Raw genomic sequence first — 9464 nt, forward strand, 5'->3', positions numbered from 1 at the left:
GGTGAATATTAATGATGTATCATTTTTGTGCTTCATGCTGTGGCCACAGACAAGTGATCTGATGGTGAATTTGGGGTGACCCAATGCAAAAATCCTGAGAATCCCTGTGGATCCATGCTTTGTAACCACGTTTTTGCACCATTGCAGCCCCAGGCAACAGTGGGTGGGTGATTTTTGGGGGGCAGGCTGTAGCCATGGACATGCTATGTGCTCTGATGGTGAATTTGGGGTGACCCAATGCAAAGATCCTGAGGATCCCTGTGGATCCATGTTTTGTAACCACGTTTTTGCACCATTGCAGCCCCAGGCAACAGTGGGTGTGTGATTTTGGGGGGGCAGGCTGTAGCCATGGACATGCTATGTGCTCTGATGGTGAATTTGGGGTGACCCAATGCAAAGATCCTGAGGATCCCTGTGGATCCATGTTTTGTAACCACGTTTTTGCACCATTGCAGCCCCAGGCAACAGTGGGTGTGTGATTTTTGGGGGGCAGGCTGTAGCCATGGACATGCTATGTGATCTGTTGGTGAATTTGGGGTGACCCAATGCAAATATCCTGAGGATCCATGTGGATCCATGCTTTTAAACCACATTTTAAGTGGGGAGGGAAGGAAAAACACAGAACGGACAAGGAGCACGAGAGGGGTGTGCAGAGAAGCAGCTGGCTAAGAATGCAAGGGAGGGGTATAACGGCAGGGAGGAAAGGAAGGCAAAAGTTTTCCCTCACCTACCCACCCAAGCCAGCCAGCTCGCACGCTCTCCCTCTCTCTCTCTCCTTCCTGCCTGCTTGCCTGGAGGGGAGGGGCTTTCCCTGCTCTTTGTTCCGTTTGAGCAAACACAGCAAGGAAACAGAGGAGGGGGGGCAGTAAGACCCTGAGGCAGAATGCAGGAAAGCAGCCGCTTCCTCTTTTTGAGGGAAAAATACGGTAATAATTTTCTTAAATTATTGGGGGGGCAGAGCCCCCCCAAACGATTTTTTGAGGGGGCTCGGGCCCCCTCAGGCCCCATGGAGTCGGCGCCTATGCTCAGAGGTTCAGGGAGGTGGCGTCCTGGAGAGGACCTTGACTTGTGGAATTACGTCCCCACAAGCTTCTACGCTATACAGTTTTTGGCACATGCTGAAGAGGCACCTCTTTACCCTTGCTTTTGACACTTGAGAGGTGTGTTTTTAGGGCCATCCTAGAAGAAGAAGAAGAAGAAGAAGAAGAAGAAGAAGAAGAAGAAGAAGAAGAAGAAGAAGAAGAAGAAGAAGAAGAAGAAGGTGAGAAAACTATTATGAGTTCTCCAGAACTCCACATTAACAGAAATTTTAAGCAAAACAGGGAAGAAAAATGGTATTAAAGTTGTGGTGGGGCTGCAGAACAAAGTAACAAGTTGCACCCATCACCCAACACAAAATGGTTCCCACCTTGAACCATGTCTAATAAGACAAAATCGAGACAGGTTAAAAGCAATCACACATTTCACCTGTTGCCTAGTTGGGCCCTTAGGTTGCTGCATCAGCCCTTTTCACACATTACTTGTGTGTAGGGCATTTCTGTGTTGAAATTGGAGAGGGGAGGTCTCTGCTTTCAGCTCTGCTCCCAATATCATGTCTCCTTTTGCCACCATCTCCCAACTGAACCCAGTTGTCTTCCAAGCAACCACATCATGTGAGCAACAGCTCCTGTGTAGGGGCTGCTTGCCACCAGGACACACCGGAGGAGGTGTTTGTGCTTTGGGGTTCCTTTGCAGACAGTCATATTCAGTGTGCAGGTGACAGAAGTATAAAGCTCTTTTTCCCAACATGAAATCCCATGGGGAACCTAAAGTTCTATATATGTTTGGCAGACATCCACCCACCTGTATCTGCATTGGAAATACTCTTTCCTCACATAAATCTTTGCATGTTGCAGCAAACAAACTACTTTTGTATACCCTCCAACATTTCTCCAATGAAAATAGAGACATCCCATTCCATAATAATAATAATTTTATTTTTTTATACCCCACCCATCTGACTGGGTTACCTGAGTCACTCTGGGTGGCTTCCAACATATATAAAAATGTAATGAAACACTCACCCTTAAAAAAAACTTCCCTATGCAGGGCTGCCTTCAGATGTCTTCCAAAGGTTGAATAGTTACTTAGCTACTTGGCTCAGGGGTTGCATAACTCCATACTCTCCAACATTTCTCTGATGAAAATAGGGACGTCCTAAGGAAATGCCACAAAATTAAAAGACGCCTGCTTCTTGGGAGAAAAGCAATGACAAACCTAGACAGCATCTTAAAAAGTAGAGACATCACCTTGCCAACAAAGGTCCATATAGTAAAAGCTATGGTTTTCCTAGTAGTGATGTATGAAAGTGAGAGCTGGACCATAAAGAAGGCTGATCGCCGAAGAATTGATGCTTTTGAATTATGGTGCTGGAGGAGACTCTTGAGAGTCCCATGGACTGCAAGAAGAACAAACCTATCCATTCTTAAGGAAATCAGCCCTGAGTGCTCACTAGAAGGACAGCTCATGAAGCTGAGGCTCCAATACTTTGGCCTCCTCATGAGAAGAGAAGACTCCCTGGAAAAAACCCTGATGTTGGGAAAGATGAGGGCACAAGGAGAAGGGGACGACAGAGGACAAGATGGTTGGATAGTGTTCTCGAAGCTACCAGCATGAGTTTGACCAAACTGCGGGAGGCAGTGGAAGACAGGAGTGCCTGGTGTGCTCTGGTCCAAGGGGCCACGAAGAGTCAGACACGACTAAACGACTAAACAACAACAACAACAAGGAAAAGCAGGACATTCCAGAATCAAATCAGAAACAATGATGGTTTTTGTAAATTCAGGACTGTTCCTGGAAAATAGGGACACTTGGAGGGTCTGATTTTGTTTGTCTTTGGTTTTAGTTTCTTTTTGAACTGTGAGTGTGCTTGCCGCCCTAGGCTCCTTCTGGAGGAAGGCTGGGATACAAATTCAACAAATAATAATAATTGTAACATTTTAGGTAGGAAAAAAATAGAATTAGTTTTGACTTTGCTAAATGTGGCAGTAATTTTCTTTTATGCTCTATACCACGTGCTGGGGTCAGATTTAAAACTAGTGAACAACAATGAAGGTTGGGCATGGGCAACTAATTCCGTGTTAATCTCTAGTAGTAATTTTCATCTGTTGCGCTGGTCTGTACAATGAAAAGGTTATTAAGACATGTTGCTAGTGCATTTGAACCTGTATGACAGGGAGCACTGGACCTCTTAATCTTCTTATACAACTGTATTTACAACAGAAAATGTTTTTGGAACTGGTGATTTCTTTCTGTCAAACAAGAGCTGGAAACATGCCAGCTCTGTGGGACAACACAATATAATTCATGTCCCATGCAGTGCGTCTACATTATGAAGGCAAAATGAACTTTTTATTGTTTCGTTCTTAAACAGTTCACTTCACGCCATGCGCTGAAGGCGCTGTGCAATAACATTAAGACACAATTCAGTCCCACAAAAGATAAATTGAAGATCAAATAAAGTTACATTTAAAAACAGCCACCAGAAAGTTGACTATAAAAAATCATTATCAAATAAAAGCCAGAACTAATGTTTAAAAGCTAATCAAAATGCAAACTGGGAAACCTTTTAGAAAACAAGGAAGACTCCATCCTCAAAGGGAACATGGGCAGGTGAGCATCTTTGGAACGAATGTGCCACAATTTGGTGCAACTACTAAGAATTCCTTGCTCTGTTCATTGTCCCTCCTTAAACCTTGGCATTACAGAGCAGGGTAGCTGTAGGGAGAAATATAAGAGAGAAGATGCTCATTAAATCATGCTGGTGCTATAGGGCTGTTCTACCTCTCATCATAATTCATGACTTGTGCATAAAAAAAGAGTTTCCAGTCTTTAATACAGATACAGTTTTATAATTTCCTGCAGGTTGGGTAAAACTCACATTGGGAATACCTCTAGGTAAGGCTCATTGACACTGACATTTCCTTAGATGAAAGGGGACACATTTTTATTTCCAACACTTCCAGCTTCAGTATATGCATGCTTTATGGCGAATACATTCATTTTAAGCTTTCCAAGTGCATTCAAAATATCCTTACCTTGCCGGAAAACATAATGTCACAGTAGGAAAACTATACAGAGGTTTTGGAAAAGCATACAGGTTTGGATTTTCCCCCCCCCCCCCAGAAAAACAAACTGTGGTTGTGTTTCTTTTCTTCTCTCTCTGTTAATTTGCAAAATGGCCCTGAACATTTGGAATCAATTCAGATTCTATAAGATTTTGCATTAGAACTTTAGGTGACACTGTAGTCATTTATTTATTTATTTATTTATTTCTCTCTCTTTCTCTCTGTCATTCTTTCATTAAAAACTCAATTTGTAGAGTGTAAACAGTTACAAATCAATTAAAAAACAGCTTCCAATGTTTTAAAAAATACAGTTCAAACATGCTGTAAGACCCAAGATGTTATATAAAAGAAAATTTAATCCAGAGTAGTGTAGACAGCAATTAATCATTATTTCCTCTTTTTCCTACTAGACGTATTATAAGATTACTGTGCTTGAGTGACTTTTGAGCCATTTCTGTAACACCACATTATCTCTTCTAAGCTCTGAAGTGAGTTTGTGTACTGGTCCTTAGCTGCAGATTAGCAGGAGCCCAGTGTATTACATGTATAGACAAGCTGCACCTGGGAAGTCAAGACAGATTTCCATACCAGATTTTTAAAAATGTGGTCTGGTCAAGATCATATGGAAAAGGGGCAAGTTCTCTTCCCCATATGATCTTGACTACATTTAAAAAATCTGGTATGGAAACCTGATTTAAGATTGTGAGTGTCCATAAAGCAGTGCAATTGCACATCCATTCTGAGGGGGCTTACAATCCCAGCAATGTGGGCACTGCTTTATATTCCTTCTTTCCCATATATTACTTCCTCGTCGTCTAATTGCTCCCAGGACTATGTCAGCAGGCCTTTCTAGAAGTTCAGATGACGATTTTCCAGTAGTAAAATGATCACATAGACTAGGGTCTCATGGACTCGTATTTCCAAATGCATTGTGGCAAACAAAGAAAAATGATGCCCGGTCTGGGACTGCATAATAAAATTTGTTGTTGCTGCTGCTGGAAAATAATACATACCGTTTCAGAGCAGGACCAAAGGGCAGGGCAACAATGCAGTAATGGGAAACACCGTGTTTTCTGCCTCAAATACTTAAAGGTAGAAGAAGAAGAAGAAGAGTTTGGATTTGATATCCCGCTTTATCACTACCCGAAGGAGTCTCAAAGTGGCTAACATTCTCCTTTCCCTTCATCCCCCACAACAATCACTCTGTGAGGTAAATGAGGCTGAGAAATTTCAGAGAAGTGTCACTAGCCCAAGGTCACCCAGCAGCTGCATGTGGAGGAGCAGAGACACGAACCCGCTTCCCCAGATTACGAGACTACCGCTCTTAACCACTACACCACACTGGCTGTACATGCATCGTGGATGCATGCCTAGAAGTTCTGGCTTCCCAGGCCTATGGGCTTGTTTAAGGACACACATGCCTATCCATATGTCTTCCACACCGTGTGGGAGACATAAGTGTACCACGCAAATAGACATTTGCTGTGCAAAGTGTGGAGTCGCCATTATAAGAAATCCTCAAAGTGGTTGGTCTGTCCTTCTACTTCAGTACAGAATAAACGGCCTCATAAAACGAGCTCGAAAAGATGTTCTCATTGTGTTGTTTGCCCTCTGCAGAGCTATGAGAGTTTAATAAAGGAAATGTGCCTAAGCCTTGAACAACACGCTCATAAAGTGGTTGACTTCAATTATCTGTGGGACCTTTGCTAGACAATGCAGGAGCAGGGAATGAATAAGAGGCCAGATAAATTAGGCCATGCATGAAGGCCTCAAATGTACTGCAGCTCCTGTAAAGGCTGCCGCAATTAATATCATGTCAGATGGAGTCAAAATGGATCGTAAACAGGAAAAGCCATAAGATTATCCAACCCAATTTAAGATGCCATTTCTGGAAATGCTTCTTGCCGGCAGCCTATGGGATTTTATGTAGCAAAAATGAGAAAGGCAAAAGTGAAAGTGCCTATTCTGAAGAAGGAAGATTGCATGAAATAAGCATTTCTTCTGAATTCTAAGGGTGCTTCCAAATGGGTGTGGGATTGCAGGGGTAGTTCATTCAACAAGTGAAATGAGTAGACGAAAGGGCAGAGTCACAATTGGGAGATAGGAGATAGAAAGAAAGCGTTCTCAGAGCAGATGGTATTAGTTTTAGCACTGAAAAGGAAGCAAAGTCTTGGACAGAAAGCAAGGGGAAGGGTCAGAGTAGGCCTTGGTAAAACATCAAAGGTTGAGAAGAAGAGTTTGGATGAAGAAGAAGAGTTTGGATTTGATATCCCGCTTTATCACTACCTGAAGGAGTCTCAAAGCGGCTAACAATCTCCTTTCCCTTCCTCCCCCACAACAAACACTCTGTGAGGTGAGTGAGGCTGAGAGACTTCAGAGAAGTGTGACTAGCCCAAGGACTAGCCCAGCAGCTGCATGTGGAGGAGCGGAGACGCAAACCCGGTTCACCAGATTACGAGACTACCGCTCTTAACCACTACACCAACTTTACAATTCACATTCTCCAGGGGTTGGACTAGACGACAGTTGGGATCCCTTACATTACTATGAGTCTATGATTCTTCTGCACAACAAATGTTTTTCTTCCCCTTAAGAGAAATACTTAAAAAAAAATTATAGTTATTTTTATTTCTTTTTATATGCTTCACCTGAGATTCTTGATGCAGCAGCACAACACCATCCTGGACATGCCATCATTGCTCTGTCAATTCCTGACGGCAGAATTGCTTGGCTTTACCTGACAGGGAAGGCCTCTATAATCTCATCAGCTATAATATCTTCAGTCCCCAGCTGGCCATTCCCCTGCTTTCATTGGCAAGAAAGTGGTGCAGAATGTTCTCCTTACTGAGCTCAGGTGAGTACAGACTGTATGGCGTTTTCACCACCAACCAAACACTTACCTGCTTTCTCTGACCTTTGATGTTATTAAAAGTGGTCGCTGATATCCTTGGTCATTGTACTGATTTTATTTACTTAATGTTAATTATTGGCTTTATTTTATTGAAGAGGACTTTAACTGAGTATTGATTTCATTGGATATTGCTGTGTTTTATGTCTGAGCCGCTTTTGTAAATACCAAGTGGTATAGGCATATTTAAATAAATATAAAGTAAAATGAAATGAGATCACAAACCATTCAAAATTGATAGAAGGAAAAGCCAGAAGCTGCTTCTGAGTTTATATTCCCACTCGAATCAGATGGGGATGCTCTGGCCACTTTTCTCTTGCCTCTAATGCACACCTATGACTTGGTTCGTTTCTCTCCCTAAGAATTTGTCCAGAGAACAAACTGTTTAACTTTCCAATCCATTAAGTGAAAACTGATTAACACAAATAGGGGTTTTTATTATCATTAACCATGACTCTGTGCAGCCCACAAATCTATTAATCCTTCCCACACTGGCACCAAGCAATTTCATGGAAGGCTCTCTGGTCCACTATATAATCAAATCAACTCTGAACATTCGCCTCAGTCTCTAAGCAAATTCCCTTCTCTACGCATTGTTGCATGGAGATAGAAGCTTACTGGAAAGAACTGCCCTGTTTAATTGTATCAGCTTCATGACAGTTACATTAGAAGGAAGGTATGAAGGTTGCTTTTCCAACTGTTTTCTGCATCAATGTTTATATTTTAAGAATTTGAAAGATAGAGCCCTTCCAGATGTATCTGTTATAACATTATAGCTGTTGTTATCTCTAGATTTTCCTGCATGCTTCTACATGACTTGGTTATCATTCCATTGCTATTCCGGAATACGGCAGTCATCAAATCTCTTTTTTTCTATTGCAACAAAAATCACATTTGTGAAAGATACAGAAAAGTTATGAGATCCTTTCATAGTGTGGAAGGTGTTTTGCATTTTCCAGCTTTCATATGTGCTAAGGGTCTTCTGTTTGCTCCTTTTCCCTGCCTTTTTTGACAGGAGACTTGCCACCACAATCTTTAAAATGCAGCCTCTAAAATGGTGGACAGCTCAGACCTTCACAGCGAATTCAAATAGTTCCTGCTGTCTGTTATCCTAATTTCCCACAGGGTCAGAATTCCAGAATACCAGGCGTTATATGCCCAATCCTAGCCCTGCAAATTGGCTAGCGATAAATATGAATGTATGAACATGCCTCAATCCTTTACAATATCCACCCACTCTTTCATCTAGTGTTTTCCATTCCACTGAAATTAGTTCATTTTGCACAAGTCTGTGTTCCACTGATGCAAACGTTTATTTTTAAAATGTTTTTTTTTTTACACAGCACACAATAGACATGCTTATCTCAGCCTTCAACAGATATTTACAAATCAATTACCTTCCCTGTGTGTAGCCTTTCAAAGTTAACGAATGTCCAACAAAATGGCAGACTGAGAAAGGAAGAGGTTGTACAAACCCTTGCTCCCTGAAAGACATTTTTCTCAACACACACATTTTACTCATTTTTTTGCACTTAAGTGTGTTGTACAAGGTTATGTTCCCATCTGAAGCATACAAAATGTGGTATATGGAAAGGTAGTATCACCTGGGAGAAAACTGAAGCAAGCGTACCTGTTGCAGAGTGGCTTCACTCTAGCAGAATGAGTCCTTTCTGGAAATCGGACGCTTAGAAGAAGAAAAATCAATAACTTCCCAAGATAGTATATATCAAGGGACACAGTACGTTTAAAAGAAAATTAAAGCCATGTATCTCTTGAACTAGTTCAGCAATCTTGAAGTAAACTTTTTACATCCAAGTGCTCCTTCCCAGTACGGTGTTGGAATCTGAATAGCACAAGGAAGGGGAAAGAAACACGTTGTCATCGTGAAGTTATTTTATGAGCTTTCAGGACACGCGCTGGAATTTGTGTCAGCAAAACCAAACAAAAACTGATCCGTGGTGCTATTTTTCTGTTCAACACCATTTCGGATGGGGTTTTGTTTTTTTACAGTTGCACACTTTTATCACCCATCTGTTAATGGTTGTTGGGTTTTACGCTGCCATATTTGTGAAATAAATTTCCAAGTTTAGCACCATGTATGATTTGCTTTGACATTTATTTGTCGTTAGAAAGAAGGAGAGTGACCACAGTGAGCTCTTCCTGTTAACTTGGCAGTATAAATAGCAAACCATTTTTAAAGAAGAAGAAGAAATAGCCTTCTCACTTTGATATGGCCATTATTTATAGAGTGGCTCCCCCCGCCCCAAGCTATTAACTAAAACTGGCTCACCCTGTAAATTACTTTTGAAAGCATATCTGACCAGACAGTCCAATAAAGTCTTGCTCCCCCTCTTGCTGAACAGGAATCTTGCCTCCAACCCCTAGAAGACATCAGGGGGTGAGCACAGCATGGATATAGGGGGTATTCAATTCAGTTCATATTTAAAGGC

Source organism: Podarcis melisellensis, assembly GCF_964234715.1.
Source record: "Podarcis melisellensis genome assembly, chromosome: 11".
NCBI classification, from domain to species: Eukaryota; Metazoa; Chordata; class Lepidosauria; order Squamata; family Lacertidae; genus Podarcis; species Podarcis melisellensis.